Source organism: Osmerus mordax, chromosome 1, assembly GCF_038355195.1.
Source record: "Osmerus mordax isolate fOsmMor3 chromosome 1, fOsmMor3.pri, whole genome shotgun sequence".
Lineage (NCBI taxonomy): Eukaryota > Metazoa > Chordata > Actinopteri > Osmeriformes > Osmeridae > Osmerus > Osmerus mordax.
Genome location: NC_090050.1, coordinates 1,152,840 through 1,159,768, shown reverse-complemented (window position 1 = coordinate 1,159,768; position 6,929 = coordinate 1,152,840).

The window sequence follows — 6,929 nt, the reverse complement described above, 5'->3', positions numbered from 1 at the left end:
GAGAGATCAAGCTTCCTTCCCAAAGCTTGAGAGGTAAGCTCCTTCTCTTCATTATTGTGGTGGCAGAAACTGCCGGATATTTCCAAGTAAAACCCAAATACATGAATTTGACACAAGAATGTATTCCCTTAAATAACTATAAATCTAGTTGTAGCACAACATGGTAAGAAAAAGATTAAGAGATTACTTTAGACCCACTTCTCCTTAAAATGACCTGGTAAACACATTCTTAATTCACCATCTGATAAGGGAGGGGATGGAGATCTCACATCCTTATATGGATCATTAAATAGTGCCAGACTTGGGTCAGGAAAGGACATCTGGGGTCATTTTATCATTTATTTATCATTTATAAATGATCCACTGTATTTTGACTTTGTGCTTATCTGCTTCATTGCTCCACTTGTTGTAACCTGCTTCAAGCCTGAATAAACCAGTTTGATTGAAAAGAGTGTTTTGCGTATCCTTAAAACCTTCTGAATTTAGCCACAACATTATCTATTAATATTAGTCAGATAGCCTGCAGGTGTGTTACCTGTCAGGCATGTAGCCCCCCTGTTTTACATTGTGTAAAGGGTCTCTGGTGAGTCACAATGCTTCAGCTGCAGCCCGGGAAACACACCAGCGTAAACAAAGTCTCTTTTAAAGAGACTAATACGGTATTTTTTTCATTACAATGTGATGCCAAAAGTTGTTTCAGGAATCTCAGGAATAGCCAGTGATGTGGTGGCTTCTGCCATGTCTTATTCATCCTCCTCAATTAAGAGACTTAAAATGGAGAAAAGAGAGCTGAGTGTGCATGGTGAAATATAGCCCCAGACAGAGCCTCAGAGTGGTCTGAGAAAGTAAATTGTTGCTTTTTTGCAGCAGCGACTAAAAGGAAAGATAAAAAGAAAGATAATTTAGTGCAAAGAGAGGAGGGGGAGGTGGGTGCGTGAGACAGAGAGAATGTTTGAAGAGGGTAAATCTGTCAGTGTACCTCATAGACAGTAAACAGTCTACAGTGAATGGTGTAACTTAACAGTGAGGGTGCAGACAACTGCCTTACACACTTAACTCATATCACACAAACGCAAAGATACTTGAACAAGCAGACAGATTTTTGTATGCTTTAGTATAATAAATATAATACAACAATATAGGTGTTTTATAAACAATCAAATCTATCCTATTTTAATCTAAACATTAACCCCAGTTTGCAGCACTGATAGTTAAGGGTAAAGGGCAAGAGTACACACATAAGAGTACAGACATAAGGGTACACACATAAGGCTACACACATAAGGGTAGATACATAAGAGTACACACATAAGAGTACACACATAAGGGTACACACATAAGGGTACACACATAAGAGTACACACATAAGGGTACACACATAAGGGTACACACATAACGGTACACACATAAGAGTACACACATAAGGGTAGATACATAAGAGTACACACATAAGAGTACACACATAAGGGTACACACATAAGGGTACACACATAAGGGTACACACATAAGGGTAGATACATAAGAGTACACACATAAGAGTACACACATAAGGGTACACACATAAGGGTACACACATAAGGGTACACACAAAAGTACACACAAACATAAGTAACAGTAAATTATACCAGAGAAACCCTTCCAATTTAAAATGTATTTAATCTATTTTGTTTATGTGGGTTATGTCGGTTTCATGACACAGAGAGAGATCTAACGTATTTGGAGATTGATATTGAAGGTCATTTTAACAACCTTTATTTAAAATGAACGGCCAGTCAAATCTTTCAGAAGTTGCTTTTGATTTTTTCCAATTTTGTCTTAATCTTTACTAACCCAACTAGTACTGATTGAGGCTTACATGTTCTTGGGTGCTAGGTCTTTTGACATTGATAACTTTTGTGGTTGTTACGGTATGGCAGCTCAAAGTGTCAAAAAACAAAAACAAACAAACCAAAAACATAATGGCTCTCAGTGTGACTTGGCTCTCAATGGGATGTACTTTTACTTCCTTTTTAAGTGTTAGCCTCTATTCTAATATAAATATATTCAGGCTTACCAGTTGTTTACAACTGTACACCCCCATCTTTCTATAGTTTATACTTTTCCTGCCAACAATCTATGGAATATATTATTTTAATTGTATTTGTTCATTTTTCAAGAATGATTAAATATCACACAATGCTAAACAATGACCAATATACTTCCCTACTGCATGCTGAATTTGATTACAAGTAACTTTCATTAGACTGCTTTTTTAAACCTTGATCCCTATTCAAGCTATCAAAAGAAAATTATTTCAATTGCTTTGAGTAAACATGCACATTATTTTTAGCGAACGTACCTCATCATGTTAATATGGCTACATGCTTTGCAATTGATCACCATTGGGACACCATCTCTAAAAATATTTGATGCTTGGTCTACTTAATAATCTGTCTATGCAGAGCCATTGAAATGGAAAAAAAAACATAATTTGTCTATGGCTCTGGGTCTATGCAGTCAAGCAACGAATGATCACTCCACCACAGCAGATGGCGCCAGGGATCTGTAGGTTCGAAGAAGCTCATCACTGAAAAAGATAAAATCTAGTGTAATTGCAAGAAAAATGTGTAGTGACATCTCGGAAACTACTGTTTTGTTTCACTTTCCCTTGTGTGCCACTCCTAAATCTTTAATTTTATTTTCCATAGCCTTTTTGCCTTTGACTTGTGTATTTCAAGTAATTCCCCTTTTGGTTTGTTTTTGTTTGTTTTACTGCTTAGGTAGTTCTTTCTTGCACTTTGAAAACATTTGTATTGTATGTATATTCTCTTTTAAAGAATGTATAATACATTACAACACATTCTAGAACTGTAATCACCAGCTGCATATCAGGCACGGCACTAACTATGATCCCAGTTATTAATATGTGTGGCATTTTAATCACTGAATGCATCACGGGCACTGTGCACGAGTGAATATAACAACAGGATTTATGAAGGAGGCATGTCTTTAAGTTATGTATTGTGCTTATTAAAGTTATGCATTGTGCTTATTAAAGTTATGAAACTTAGAAGTGTGCTCAGGCTTAAACATTGGGTCTCACACTGAGTGTGGGAAGCAGGCTGTTCTTTGTGTCTCTATCTTTTCATTTTCATAAACAACCTTGAATCTGGGTGGAGATGGCACCCGAGCAGGTGGGACGCGGAGGCAAGAACAACTCCCTGATGCACGAGAGAACAAGCTCAACCCTCTTTTCATCTTTCTGTTTTAATTGCACTGTATATTATATGCTGGGGCAGGGAAAGATAGCCAGTTGGACTTCGTGAACCAGCCCAAACTCTGTTGCGGGTAGGGAAACGTAGACAACCCCAGAGCTCTGTACTTGTTGATTTCCAACTGCTGCATTAAAGCTGATATTATGGGACCTCTGCGACTCCAGACCACTCTTTCTAGAACACAGATTTGTGTCATTGAATACTATCATTACATATTGGAATAGACACAAAGATTTTGAATCCTTCAAATGGTGACCCCGACGCTGAAAAGAGGGAGTCCAGAGGGTTCCGGCCCAACCGACGAATCGGGGGAGAGACCCATACACCGGTGCGAGGAGACAGACGTAATCGTCAGAGGCCTCAACATAAAAAAAGGTAAGCAGACACCTGTTAATTCAAAGTACTGCTATTCGGAACTGAGAACCAAATTTAGACGATTACTATGTTTCATCGTACCTAGTCAAACGAACAGTGGTGGGAAATCAACCGTTTTTGTGTTTTGTCCTTGTCCAAGGGGAGGTTAGAGTCCTCTCCAGGGGTTAGAGTCCCTAAATTCGTTGTCTTGTCCAAGGGGAGGTTAGAGTTCTCTCCAGGGGTTAGAGTCCCTAAATTCGTTGTCTTGTCCAAGGGGAGGTTAGAGTCCTCTCCAGGGGTTAGAGTCCCTAAATTCGTTGTCTTGTCCAAGGGGAGGTTAGAGTCCTCTCCAGGGGTTAGAGTCCCTAAATTCGTTGTCTTGTCCAAGGGGAGGTTAGAGTCCTCTCCAGGGGTTAGAGTCCCTAAACTCGTTGTCTTGTCCAAGGGGAGGTTAGAGTCCTCTCCAGGGGTTAGAGTCCCTAAATTCGTTGTCTTGTCCAAGGGGAGGTTAGAGTCCTCTCCAGGGGTTAGAGTCCCTAAACTCGTTGTCTTGTCCAAGGGGAGGTTAGAGTCCTCTCCAGGGGTTAGAGTCCCTAAACTCGTTGTCTTGTCCAAGGGGAGGTTAGAGTCCTCTCCAGGGGTTAGAGTCCCTAAACTCGTTGTCTTGTCCAAGGGGAGGTTAGAGTCCTCTCCAGGGGTTAGAGTCCCTAAACTCGTTGTCTTGTCCAAGGGGAGGTTAGAGTCCTCTCCAGGGGTTAGAGTCCCTAAACTCGTTGTCTTTGTCCAAGGGGAGGTTAGAGTCCTCTCCAAGGGTTAGAGTCCCTGAACTCGTTGTCTTTGTCCAGAGGGAGGTTAGAGTCCTCTCCAAGGGTTAGAATCCCTGAACATTGTCTATTTGTGTGGAGTCAGATTGAGTTTAATAAAAATAGAGAGGAGTGTAGTGTGTTTTTTCCTTTGACCAAGAAGTTAAAGAAATCCCGAGGAGAGTTGGAGGAAGGTGGGGGCTAAAAGAGTCAGTTACGTCGAGATCTTACAAAGGTTATCCCAGAGGGTATACCCCTGGTTTATAAATAGGTTCTAATACAATTGGAAGAGTTATACTAGAGCAAAATTAAGTGAATAGACGGTAAACGCTAAACAGCTGTGTTGGTCAAAGAATGGTTTGAGGAAATGTATGTGAAAAATTATGAGGAAGCAATTGGAAAGTTACATAAAGGATTGGTTTAGAGAGGATCATGGAAGGTTATGAAATTAAACAAGAACGTTTTGTGGATGTGAAGAGATGATTGGTTTAAACACTGATGTTTTGAAGAGGAAACTATGAATATACTTTGAAGGTATATGGGATAACATTTTAAGTCAAAATAGTAAAATCTAGGGTTTTTAAGAGTTTTGATAAAGGTATTAGATGTAATTTGGTTAAAAATGAGAAAGAGAAAATAAATAAATGTATTTTTATTTGGAGTTTAATTATAATTTGGTTTTAAGTTTTATTTGAGAGTTTTATCAGAGCCTGGCATACTGTTTGGGATAAACAGTTAGGCTGTGATAATGTTGTATTATGAAGAGGGTTATTATAACATTAAGTTCTGAAATAATTTGGGAAGACTCATCAAGTCTGATAAATTGTGGTTATGATGGTTTGAGCTAATTGGCTCGTTTTGAACTGCAGCAAAACGAGTTATGAAGTTCTACCTATCTGACCTTTATAGAAAATATAGTTGGGAAAAATGTTTGGTTAATAGCTACATTAAGAACATGATTTGGTTTATATTTCATTTAAGAAGCATACGGATTCTGGTTTGGCATAATGAAAATTCCTTTGATCATATCTTTGATAAAAAGATCTGTGATTTGGTAAAATAGAGAATCTAAAACAATATTGGTCTTAAACTTAACTGTTTTAAAAGACAGAAAAGGTTTTTTGGAGTGAAAGAAATTAGACTAACAGTTGATTTTCTAAAGAAGGGAACAAAGAAACAGATTGTCATTTCTAGGCATGACTAATAGGAGTTGACTATCAAATGATGATGTATGGTCTTATTAGATGCTGTTACATGTGTTTGCTCAACAATAAGAAAACTGAAGGGTCAATACTGCCTGGTAATTATAGATACAGTATGTTTACTATGTGAATTGAAGTCTTTCCCAGTCCTATACCAGATGCATAACACCATTTGAATTGATTTATTGGAGATCATATGTAATACCACAACTTAAGCCTTTCACATAGCATGATGAAGAGGCGAATCAAATGGTTAACCAATTTTATAAAAAATGCTAACTAGAAAAGAGATGTCTTCTGCTAAATTCTGTTCCAGGTGAAGCAGTAAACCAAAGAGTGGAGGAGTCAAACGAGGAGATTGGGTATTGATTAAAGTTATCAATGAAAGGAGGGATCTTATGAAAACTTTAAAATATCCTGTCTTATTTCTGGTTTTTCTATTTGTTTCGAATTTATTTTATTTTATTACAATTCTAAAAGCTTGGCTGAAGTTGTATGTATGTGGTGAAGGGGGCCTGTGAGCATGTCCAGGTCTGCCGTGGATACATGGATGTCGAATGTCCACTCTGTGGAGTGACGGTGGGTTTTCCCCTATAACATCATTAGAGTTTTCCCACTGTGTCCAGTGTGTCCTCACCACTTGGCCATAACGCTGCATAGTCTCATCATTATTGTTGATTTGTATGCCAACATTGTGTAATCAGTAATGGGATATTTTTAAATTTGTGTTTGTTGTCACACCCTAAAAGGGTGTGAAAGGAGGGATTTATTTGAACTTTAAAAATATCCACTTTAAATCCTTAAATGGGTTCTTGATTTCAATATCTGTGTTTAATCATTGGTGTTCGACTGTTCGCATCTCATTTGACTCAGTTACTGCTTGATCATGGATCATGGGAGATAAGGTGATGCTGGAACTGTAACTCTTTTCTGCTTCAGGACGAGTCAGACCGGCGGGTCTGACTACCTAACCCCTGTTCTAAGGCCCCATTCCCCTTGAAGACCCTGTCCCACCTGCCCCAATACATCATCAGATGTTCGGGAAAGCCTGTTGTACATTTATGGACAGGACCATTCAAGGTCATCGAGAGAACCTTGCACGCCCTAAGGGTGCTGGGGAAAGGAAGTACGTGGTACTGGAGCATGTGTTGTGCTGCTCCAGAATCCAGTTGTACGTTGCAGGAGTTGGTGGAGAAGGGCCAGTGAACCTTTTGCTATTGCTACGAATGTGAGAGTCCGGAAAAGAGGGTTACGACTAGGCCAAGAGTGATACTGCTTGACCACACTAGAATTGTACTGGACTAAGAAGGTTTCCG